This window comes from Bos mutus, chromosome 9 (assembly GCF_027580195.1).
Source record: "Bos mutus isolate GX-2022 chromosome 9, NWIPB_WYAK_1.1, whole genome shotgun sequence".
NCBI classification, from domain to species: domain Eukaryota; kingdom Metazoa; phylum Chordata; class Mammalia; order Artiodactyla; family Bovidae; genus Bos; species Bos mutus.
In genome coordinates, this window is record NC_091625.1 from 52,351,208 (window position 1) to 52,363,926 (window position 12,719).

Consider the following 12,719-nt stretch of genomic DNA (forward strand, 5'->3'; position numbering starts at 1 on the left):
TTCAGTTCAGTTCAGTTGTCGTTCAGTCGTGTCCGACTCTTTGCAAGCCCATGGACTACAGCATATCAGGCCTCCCTGTCCATCACCAACCCCCAGAGTTTATTCAAACTTATGTCCATTGGGTCAGTGATGCCATCCAACCATCTCATCCTCTGTCATCCCCTTTTCTTCCTGCCTTCAATATTTCCTAGCATCAGAATCTTTTCAAATGAGTCAGTTCTTCACATCAGGTGGCCAAAGAATTGGACTTTCAGCTTCAACATCAGTCCTTCCAATGAATATTCAGGACTGACTTCCTTTAGAATGGACTGGTTGGATCTCCTTGCAGTCCAAGGGACTCTCAAGAATCTTCTCCAACACCACAGTTCAAGAGCATCAATTCTTTGGCACTCAGCTTTCTTTGTAGTCCAACTCTTACATCCATACATGACTACAAGAAAAACCATAGCTTTGACTAGACGGACTTTTGTTGGCAAAGTAATGTCTCTGCTTTTGAATGTGCTATCTACGTTGGTCATAACTTTCCTTCCAAGGACTAAGCATCTTTTTTTTAATTAATTTATTTATTTTAATTACAGGCTAATTACTTTACAGTATTGTAGTGGTCTTTGCCATATATTGACATGAATCAGCAATGGATGTTCATGTGTCCCCTATCCTGAACTCCCCTCCCACCTCCTTACCCATCCCATCCCAGGGTCGTCCCAGTGCACCGGCCCACAGTGCCCTGTTTCATGCATCAAGCCTGGACTGACAAGCAAGCATCTTTTAATTTCATGGCTGCAATCACCATCTGCAGTGATTTTGGAGCCCAAGAAAATAAAGTCTCTCACTGTTTCCACTGTTTCCCCATTTGCCATGAAGTGATGGGACTGGATGCCATGATCTTAGTTTTCTGAATATTGAGTTTTAAGCCACTTTTCACTCTCCTCTTTCATCTTCACCAATAGGCTCTTTAGTTCTTCACTTTCTGCCATAAGGGTGGTATCATCTGCATATCTGAGGTTATTGATGTTTCTCCCGGCAATCTTGACTCTAGCTTGTGCTTCATCCAGCCCAGTGTTTCTCATGATGTACTCTGCATATAAGTTAAATAAGCAGGGTGACAATGTACAGCCTTGACATACTCCTTTTCCTATTTGGAGCCAGTCTGTTGTTCCATGTTAAAGTGTTTAACTTTAGATGGTTTCTATTGCTATTTTCAAGCAATAGATCTTTCTTCTCTAGTGTCCATTCTACTGTTAATTCCTGCTAGAGTATTTTTTTTCAGATGTTAAAATTTTCATCTAGAAGTTTGGGTCTTTTTTATATAATCATTTTATCTATTTGTCATGTTCATGCTTTCCTTTACCTTTTTAAACATACAAATTTTATTCATAATATTTTAAAAACCTTGTCTACTATTTTTTACCATATCTATCATTTCTTAGTCCGCTTTTGTTGATTAATTTTCTTCCAGTTATTGGTCATCATTTCCTGTTCCTTTGCATGCTTAATAAGTTTTCTCTGGAAACAAGACATCTTGCATTTTACTTTTCTGGGCTCCAGATTTTATTCTAGTCCTTTAAATGTAGGTGAGCTTTGTTCCAGGACACAAAGTATTTCAAATCAGATTGATTCTTTGAGTCTTGCTTTTCAGTTTTGTATAGTATGGGTTCTGCAAAGCCATTAGCTTAGGGCCAATTTGGACCCACTATTAAGGCAATACTATTGTGAAGACAATGGCACCCCACTCCAGTACTCTTGCCTGGAAAATCCCATGGATGGAGAAGTCTGGTGGGCTGCAGTCCATGGGGTCACTAGGAGTCGGACACGACTGAGCAACTTCACTTTCACTTTTCACTTTCATGCATTGGAGAAGGAAATGGCAACCCGCTCCAGTGTTCTTGCCTGGAGAATCCAAGGGATGGCGGAGCCTGGTGGGCTGCCGTCTCTGGGGTCGCACAGAGTTGGACACGACAGAGTGACTTAGCAGTAGCAGTATTGTGAAGACTCTACTCAACATACCTCACATGTTAGGATTCTTTCCATTCAGGCTGGAAGGGATGCAAACTATTCCCAGACCTATGTGAGCTGAGTCTCAAAATTGTTCTGCCTGCTCCTTCCTAGTGGTTCTTTCTCTGTCTTCAGGTTGCTACCTCTCACCTACCTACATAGAACAGTACTCAATACATTTTCCTTGTGCTGTATTTTGCCCCACTATTTATAGCTATCTTGGGCTCCCTGACTCTTGCTGAGCTGTCTCCTCAGCTCAGCAAGACCAGTAGGATTTGGATTGTTCTTACCTGGTCTGCAGCCTGGAAATAGTCTCCAATCAATAAGCTGAGAAAATCACAGCGTTCTCTTTGATGTTTCCCCCTCTTTCAAGAATCATTATCCTGTGCTGACTGTTGCCAAAATTTGTGAAAACGTTGTTTCATACATTTTGTTCAATGTTTCAGTTAAGATGAAAGGATAAATCTAGACCCTGTAACTGCATTTTTGGAAACTGAAATCCTGAGTTCCATGTCAAGCATTCTATTTGTTGAATAAAATAGTTCTCTGAATTTCAAACCAAACCAAAACAAAACAACCCAACATATATCTTAAATCCCAATATTTAAAAAATAAGGTAATAGCAACAGAAATTCAAGGAAATAAAATATAATGCTGGTGTTAGAAGACAGAATTTCTATTCTTGGTCTTTTACTAGAATAAGGTATTGGGGGGCACTAATCTGGTTTAAAACCACGGTTGATACATTTTAAAGTGAGATTTTACTGTATGATTAAGCATATCAACTGGAAAGTAACACTTCAAGGTGTTCATTTTTCTTAAAGGACAAGATATTTAAAGACAACATTGCTAAATATTTTCTTAGTGCTGGGTGTTTATAAGAGTTGATAAAGAAAGTTGGTCCATTCCCTCTGTATAAGTGTAATAAATGTCAGGCAAACACAAACAGATGTGTTTGTATATTGGTAAAACTCTGTACAGCAAAATGGAGTATTATGAGTAGGCTTTGTATCTGCTATAGCCACATCTCAATATTCAAGCATGCACCAAAATTCACTATAGCACAGAGATTACAATCCTGGAACAGGACTAATGGTTTTAAAGCCCAGTGCTATCTCTTACAACTGTGTAATAATAGGCAAGTTACTTCTCTGAGCCTCAGTTTCATTATTTATAAAATGGGAACACTAGCATAATTTGGGTGAGGACTAAATAAAATCTTGTATGGTATCTGAACTTTACACAGTATCAGCCAAATGTTATTGTCAGCTTTTACTATAGCTCATAAAGTCTCACCAAAGCCATTTGTTTTCTCTTATACTCCTGATTTTATAAGATGAAGTCATAAATTCAAATTATGACAACAGACAACATAAATTTTTTTGAAGATGAAATTATATTATTTCTAAAAATTATTTTGAATAAAAAATTAATACTTCATAATGAATCAGCTTCTACAGTGTTCAAAGTATACTTACTTTTTCATTATAATACATGTGACAATTACAAAAATTATTCCCATAAAAATCTTTCTCAACTTCTATAGTAATTACAGAAATACCACTTATAGGTACATTTTAGGGAAAAAATTATATTTTAAAGGTTTTTTTTGACAGTTTAGTCAATGTATTTATGTTATCTTCTGTTATGATACCGGGTCTACAAATGATTTTATCATTATTTTATGATAAAACAACATGCTTATTATCTAGTATATATCTTCATTATCTGTAAAATATTCCCATCATATGTATGTTTAAAAACAAAAAAAATTCTTGTCACTTATTTTCAACTGAGACACATTAAATATCAGCTTTGTTGAACACAGAAAGAAATGTAAAAATATGATCTGGGAACACTGAAAAGGATAATAAAAAAATTTAGCAGAAATGAGATTTTATTTAAGCTTTTGAAATCTGATCTAAATAGAGGTCACTATATGTAGCCATGACTTACATAAGAATAATTATTACATAGGATCTCAATGTAATCTCAATGTAAATAATTTTGTTCCTCACATAAAATATTAGTTATCTCTAGATTTCAATGCTTAGGATGAAAGTCCATAGGCTCACAAGTAAAGGAAACACATGCTGTATGTATTTACACCTATAACTTGCATTACAAGAGAATTAAAAAGAAATGAGGCTGTAAATGAAAGACTTTTATGGATAGATCTCTCCTAAGTGATATATGTGATACAAATGATTAGCATTAACTGATCTTCTTGAAGAATGTACGGGTATAATTCATTATAATGGCTTCGAAGTGCAATTAGTGAACTATAGTATAAATGACACTGCTGTTCATAGGCCTACCCATAAGAGTAATTATATTTTGAAAACTACTTAGTGAAAAATTGATTGAATGAGTCCTATGGGCATAGATAATTGAGATAAAAATATGTAAACAAAATGTCTATTAATAGGCTTTATGGCACATTTATATATTTACATGGTTTGCTAATGCAAGATTTTATAAATGGAATTTTTTAACTTTTGTTTTTAAGCAGATATTTATAACAGAAAAATTACAATTATATATTTCATTTAATAAAGCTAAACTATTTTTCTAAATATGGTAGAACTATATTTTTAACTGGATGAAAATAGAATGTCCTATTTTAATGACAAAGTAAGGAAGAAACTAAAGATCAAATTTCAAGTCTGCTTAAGAAATGGAATAATCCTATTTATTTTTATACTCCTAAGTAAAAGGAAAATCAGAGTAGATGACATTATATCATAATCGAGTCCACAAAATATAAATCAAAATTGCTCTATATTTATAGCATATAAAATAATAACTCAGATTTTTTCATTATTTATTTATGTACTATACTATCATATTGGTAAAAATAATGTTACAAATTAATTCTTAATCTAAAGGTTTATTGTTCTAATATAAAAAAGACATATGTACTCTATTTTCCATATTTACAAAGTACAATTTTACATATGTGTGTGTAACACCCACAAAGGAGAACTAAACTGTGATACTATAGGTTTGATTTCTAGCTCATAGTGATTAATGTTTTAAGTTTCAGTTTTATATCTATATGACAACTGAGGATCTGAGATGACTTTTTAGTAAAATGAACATATTGCACCATATGATATCTAATTCTAACGGTCCATGAGACAGGACTTTGTGGGTGAAACTCAGAAATGAGCCAGACTTATGCTCCTATTCATATTCCATATATCTTATTAGTCAACCCTGAGCTAATTTGATGATCTGCAGTTTCCCCAGTTGTGAATTGGAATGTGGTCATTTCTACACCATGCAATTATTGTGAAGTTTATGTGAAACAAGTATGAAAGTAACAGATACCATTCTTGGCCCACAGAAACTATTCAGTTTCAACTATTGTAGTTGTCTGGAAACTCTAGCTTAGACTAAGTTAGGCTGAAGTAACCAAAAAATAAAACCTCAAATTTCAATAACTTCAAACAACAAAATTTTATTTTTGCTCACATTATTTATCATTTGTGGGTTGGCTACAGCTCTGCTCAATAACCTCTTCATTGAAAGGCCCGCTTTGAAAGAATAACTGCTAACTGAAACACACAGCGGGAAAAGGGTAATGCAGAAATGCACAATGGCTATTAAAGCTTTAGTTAGGAAGCAGGTGATTCACATCATTTTCAACACATTACATTTACCAAAGCAAATCCAAAACTAACTTGTTGCTGTGCCGTGCCGTGCTGTGCTTAGTCGTGTTTGACTCTTTGCAACCAGATGACTGTAGCCCACCAGGCGCCTCTGTCCATGGGGATTCCCCAGGCAAGAATACTGGAGTGGGTGCCCTCTTCCAGAGGACCTTTCCAACCCAGGGACTGAACCCACGTCTCCCACATTGCAGGCAGATTCTTTACTGTCTGAGGTGTTTACCAGGGAAGCCCCAAACTAAGCCTTAACATCAATGCAGTAGAAAAGTAAATTCTCTAGCAGGAAGGGGCCAGTAGGAAAGGGAATGGATAATTTTGAGAATATACAATCTACCACAATGTCCTTCAGTCCTCTTTGAATCCACTTACCCCTCTGGCCATCTACTCTGTAGAAATATGTGTGATGCATCTCTGTTTCTATTCACATATACTTACATACCAATATGCAGTAAATGTACATTTTATGGGTATGGAGTTTTACCTTTCTTGTAACCCTAACTCAAAATTAAATGGGTTCATGTGCCTAAAGACCAAAAACACGCAGAACTTAAAGACTGATTATCATGACACCTTGCAAGGGTGGCTAATATTTATTTGGAAATGAGAAGAACAAAGAATTTTTACAGCAAAATCTTAATTAATAAAATCTAGTTGTTACTGTCAATTAAGTATTTGTATACATATTTATTTGCATAGTACAACTTGTTTATATTTTATTACGTTATCCTACACAGCTTTGATTTTCAGGAAAATTAATAAATGAAGCCAATATGCAGAGATGCTTCTTGCATCTCTGAATGTTTCATCTTAGTGCTTTCTGCAAGCCAATCAAAGGCATTTCATCTTACATGTCCTACTGTTGAAATCAACGTGCTTAAATTCTAAACATTCGGTAAATAATCTGCCTGCAGGGCAGGAGATCTGGGTTTGATCCCTGGATTGGGAAGATCCCCTGGAGAAGGAAATGGCAACCTACACCAGTATCCTTGCCTAGAAAATCTCATGGACAGAGGAGCCTAGTGGGCTTCAGTCCATAGCGTCACAAAGAGTCAGGCACAACTGAGTGACTAACACACACAGCTCTGATTTTCAGGAAAATTAGTAAATGAAACCAACATCCAGAGATGCTTCTTGCAGCTCTGAATGTCTCATCTTAGTGCTTTCTGCAAGCCAATCAAAGGCATTTCATCTTGCATGTACTACTGCTAAATTCAAAGTGCTTAAATTCTAAGACACTGGTACAAGTTATGGTTTTGAGTATTTTATGACCATATTCCTAGATTTTGGGATTGTATGTGGCAGGAGGTAGATACTCAACAATATTGATGGGTAAATGAAGAAGTAACTGACTAGATATTTTATTGGCTGACTGGTAGCTCAGAAGGTAAAGAATCTGCCTACAATGAAGGGGCCCAGGTTTGATCTCTAGTTGGGAAGATGCCCTGGAGATTTGTCTGGAGAATTCCATGGACAGAGGAGCCTGGCAGGCTACAGTCCATGGGGTCACAAAGAGTAGGACACAACTCAGCAACTAATTATTATTATTATGATTAACAAATTTGACCTTATTTCTTAAAAGAAAGGACCTTTAATTAGTTACATTAGAATCCAAAGAAAAGGCCATTTAAAGACTTTTAAAATGCTTATTTCGGGGATAAGTGAAAACCAAATCCCCTGGCATTTCAAACGTAGAATGTACAAAAGTTATGCTGCATTATTTGTGAACGAAATAAAGAAAAGTCAGAAGTTCTTGTAAAAGTTGATCTGAAGCAGTGTCTGGTATAGAAGGGAAAGAACAGATGAGTCTTTCAAAAAGAATGTTAAGTTTTTGATGAATATTGTAAACAGGCATTAACCATCTTTGTCTTTTTTTTCCATCATGGTTTTGATTTTCACACAGCAAAGTTTCCTTAACAATACTATGCTTTTCACATTTAAATACAACCATTTCTAGAATAATTACATGGTGCCAGTATGTTAAACATCAATGGATCAAATCTCTTCATTATAAAGCAAAAATTCTTCATGATCAAAAAATTTAAAAGCAGAGATGTTACTTTGCCAACAAAGGTTCGTCTAGTCAAGGCTATGGTTTTTCCTGTGGTCAGGTATGGATGTGAGAGTTGGACTGTGAAGAAGGCTGAGCTCCAAACAATTGATGCTTTTGAACAGTGGTGTTGGAGAAGACTCTTGAGAGTCTCTTGGACTGCAAGGAGATCCAACCAGTCCATTCTAAAGGAGATCAGTTCTGGGATTTCTTTGGAAGGAATGATGCTAAAGCTGAAACTCCAGTACTTTGGTCACCTCATGCGAAGAGTTGACTCATTGGAAAAGACTCTGATGCTGCAAGGGATTGGGGGCAAGAGGAGAAGGGGATGACAGAGGATAAGATGGCTGGATGGCATCACTGACTCGATGGACGTGAGTCTCAGTGAACTCTGGGAGTTGGTGATGGACAGGGAGGCCTGGCGTGCTGCGATTCATGGGGTCGCAAAGAGTCAGACACAACTGAGCAACTGATCTGATCTGATCTGATTCAATGGTTACCGTTTTCACACCTATCTTGATTCCCTACATGTTGGCATTCTGCAAAACTTAAGGATACAAGGTAGTCCAAGATACTATTAGTAAACAACAGTTATTTACTGAGCATCTGTTATTTTGTACTATGCTAAACATTTTTTGTTGGCTAACTCAGAAAATCCTTAGAATAATTTAAAAAAAAAATGGTATTTTTACCAATTTATGGCCAATGAAATTGAGTCTCAGAGAGACTCTATATATCTAAACAAATAGTTTAGTGACAGAATGAGGATTCAAATTCATCTTTTTAGGTATAGATACTTCCCTAGTGGCTCAGTTGGTAAAGATATGCCTGCAATGCCAGAGACCCAGGTTTGATCCCTGGGTTGGGAAGATCCCCTGTAGAAGGAAATGGCAACCAGCTCTAGTATTTTCTTGCCTGGAAAATTCCATGGACAGAGAAGCCTGGTGGGCTACAGTCCATGGTACTTTCTACAGATGTGTATGTGCCTGGTACACCTTGGAAATTTTCAATCCAATAAATCCTTGGTGCTAAACTAAAAGCCACTTTCCTTTGAAACAGACTCTGTCTTAAGATTAAAGTTTTAAAAAATTTGTATTGGTTATCTATTGCTATGTGGAAAATTACCACAAAATTAGTGACTTTTTAAAAAAAGCACGTTTATTATCTCTCAATTTCAGTGGGTATAAAGTCTGAGAATGGCTTAACTGAATCCTCTGTTTGGTCTCATAAGTCTGTGTTCTCCTCTGGCAACTGGTCTGGGGAAGAATCTGTTTCCCTGATCACATGTTTCGGGGCAACATTCAGTTTCCTTCAGTTGTAGGACTGAGAGTTTCATTTTCTTGTTGGCTCTAGGTTGGAGGCGGCCATTAGCCCTATGAAGACACATGTAATTCCTTGCCAAGTGAGATTTTGCAACATAGGTGCTTGTTTCCCAACAACTAGCCAATAATAGCAAGATTTCCCAAGCACACAGGAGGCATGTTACATATTCTACTGCCTTTCTCAGAGTCCAGTTATCTCTACTGACACATTGTAAGGTCCCAGTAAGAGACTGTAGTGGATACCACCACTCAAGTATCTTCAAGTAGTGGCCCCAGAGTGCTTGGGAGAGAATTATCATGGGTAAAAAAGAGAAAAATTTAAGAAGAAATTCTCATGTAGTTTATAGGAATATCTCAAGCTTCAATGGGATGGTTTAAAAAAAAAAAAAAAAAACTAGGGTTTTTTTGTTTGGAACATTAAACATTGATTCCCTTTCCTATACAGAAGGCAAGTGTGTATCTAAAAGGCTAATAATTATTTGGAACCTACTGTGAGCCAAATTCTGCTCAGCATTTCAGATGTCATCTCATTCAAATTTTTATTTCTATAATTCTCAAACATTGTGAAATAAACATTATTAACCACAAATGAGAGTTGAAAATATGATCAGAGAAGAATTCCTTGATAGCAAGTGGATATAAGCTACAGAAGCAGAAATTGTATTTTATAGTTATATATGTTCCTAGAAACCTACAAGGTATTCCTATCTAAGAAGATATTCACAATTTCAACTAAGAATTGATTTCTTAAAAAGGAAATTTTCACTTTTTTAATGGTTTAAATGAGTTAGAGATGATACATAAAAAATAATAATGATAATTAACATGCCTTTATCAATAACATTTACTAAGCATCAGGCACGGATAGAAATAAATCAGTTCATTTATTCTGCACAATCTACTGAAATATAAACTGCTATTATGTCCATTTTATAGATAAAGAAATCAAAGACTGAAGAGATTAAGTAATTTGTCAAAGTCACACACAGGCCCAGCCAAGATTTGAATCCATGCAATCTTAGTCCTTGATTCCAAGGGCCCCTGAGAGTCAATTCACTTTCCTCTTCAAATAGCATTTGTCAGATATGTGTGTGTGTGTGAAATATATATATATATAATTCAAAACACAAATAATTTACAGTGAAAACAAGTCCAAGAGGATCTGAATGAATGCTTTAAGAAGAAAAATCTACATTTCATGTATCCAGGTCATTCCAATTTTCTCATTTTCCAATGTATGTTTAAAATTTTAATTGTGATGTTTCTTTGAAAAGGTGCCCTTCAACATTTTCAAACCCTTCTTTCTTTACATATGGAGTAAGGCAACTCTGTGGCTTCTAAGCACCTCTTTAATATGAGTTTTTGAAATGGTAAGTTGCTATGAGATGAAAAGTAGATCTCATATTTCTTGAGGCTAAATTCAGTCCTCAGCTACAAATGTGGTCACAAGGTCTCCTTGCTGAGGTGTTTTATGTTCCTTTAATTAAGTTTCAGCTATTATTATTACTGCTGCCTCTAAAGGTGCATAAAGTATCTTAGGAAACCTGTTTTTGAGAGCATTATATATTTGTTTTTCCCTAATCAATCTTGAGATTAATTTCATGTTCAATCCTGCTGTCTGCAAGGTGCTCTAACATTCTTCTTAAATTGATCTGAAACCATGTGTAAAGATCAAACCTTGGCCACATAAGGCTGGTAACATTATACCTGGCTTGAAAAAATGTCTCTGGTGCTCTAAACAAAAATTACCCTGGAAAGGTACAGGCTGCATCCTCAGGCATGCTTTTGTGGTTAAGTCACTTCCATTGCTCTGTTTGTTATCCCAGAGCGGCCATGGGCAGGCTGCTGCTCCCCTGTGCCTCTGTAGCAGTTGGCAGCCAAAGCTCTCTATGGGGAACTTGAGAATGGAAAGGCAGCCAATCATGCATGGTATAATTTACATCTGATTGATGAAGGTCTAAGAATCACAGAAACAATTAATTTGTATCAGGACTCCTGTGGGCCTAAAAAGTAAGAAATTATGCCACTGGTACCCAATTTTAATTTTTGCCTTGATCAATCACCTGCCTTTCTACAGCTACTTTGTTTTCAGAATTACCTTTTGCAGCCACAGATGTTAAAAGGATGCAGCAGAAAGAATTTCTGGAAAACGAGAACACCAAGGAAAACACTCATTGATAAAACTCACTTGTCACTGCACCACATTATCCCCTTTTCAATTTGATAATAGTAAGGCATTTTCCACACAACTGCAAGGGAGGATTTAAAAACTCTTTTTTAAAAATAAACCACTTTGTTTTTATTCAAGTAAGAAAGATTACAATGGCCAGGAGAAAGGAAAAAGAATAGTGGCTACTTCCTGGGAGGAGAACAGCAGCAGGAGCAATTTAAAATAAAAATAACTAAAGATGCCTTAACTTTATAGTTAAAAGTGAAATGAAAATTGCAAAAGCAATTTGTGGCAGGAAGCCTTTAAAATGTTCTAACGATTGTTCTTATTTTACATAAGCCACAGCCAATCTTTAAAATAGTTAGTACATTAAGTACATGTATATCTGATTGAACACTCTATCGTAGGCAGAAGCCCCTCAATTATGACATTGTAGAAGGATGGGTCTGACAGTCTCATCTAATTACAGGAGCAAATTACAAGTTCATAAACTTCATAAAGCATTCTAGTATCTTTCCTTAATAAGAAATCTCACTGCTTAAACCAGTAATATGTCTAACGCAGTCGTATTTTTTCTACTATTCTTGGCATGTAATTGCCCTTTACTTGTAACAATGAACAAAACAATAGAAAACAGCATCCATCATTTTTTATTGATCAAATGTTTAAATTAGTATTAATCTTGTTCACATACTTCTAAAAGATGATTTACCATGAATGCAATATTTATATTTGCTTTGCAATTATCCAATATTGCTCCCTAATCTTATACATGTGGAAAATGAAATAGTGAGGAAATGGCTATAGTGTCAAAGAATGCAGGAAGCTGAAGCAGGAATTAGAACCTACACAGCCTTAGAGGTATTTCTTTGTTTTGGTCCCTAAGTCAAACAGAGAGATTAATAACAGTATCCAATATGCAGTATTGGCTTTTCTATAACTCTGGTGGCTTGTACACTAAACTGTCTTTACCAATAGAAACTACCTGTGGATGATTAATTCGGTGATATGTAATACTATTCCTGTTTCTGCCTAAGCAAAACTTTTTCAGTGTAAAATGAGTGCAGCATATTATGCCACCTGTATGAAGACAGCACTGAATTCCTCAGCACTTGGAAAAGATGGTTCATACCAGAAAAAAAATGCACAAATCTCCATCAGCCATGTATGATACCCACCCATCCTCTCAGAAGAGACTTGCTTTTACTGAGCACAGATTTGCTACCTGACCTTAAGTGTTGCTATATTTTATCAGTTCCATAGTACTATTGGTTTACATTCATCTCATGTAACCCTTCCCTTGGATATGCTTATGACATTTTGACTATTTATGTTTTCCTATGCTACACCATTTTCATAGTATATACACAAATGTCATAATTTTTAAGTAACAGACAGTAAATGATTTTGTTAACTCATTTCCTTAGCCTGAGAATCTGAAGTTGGAGAAAACTTTATTATGTTAATATACATCATCATTTATTTGATAAATTTTAAAATGTGAATTTCCAGTC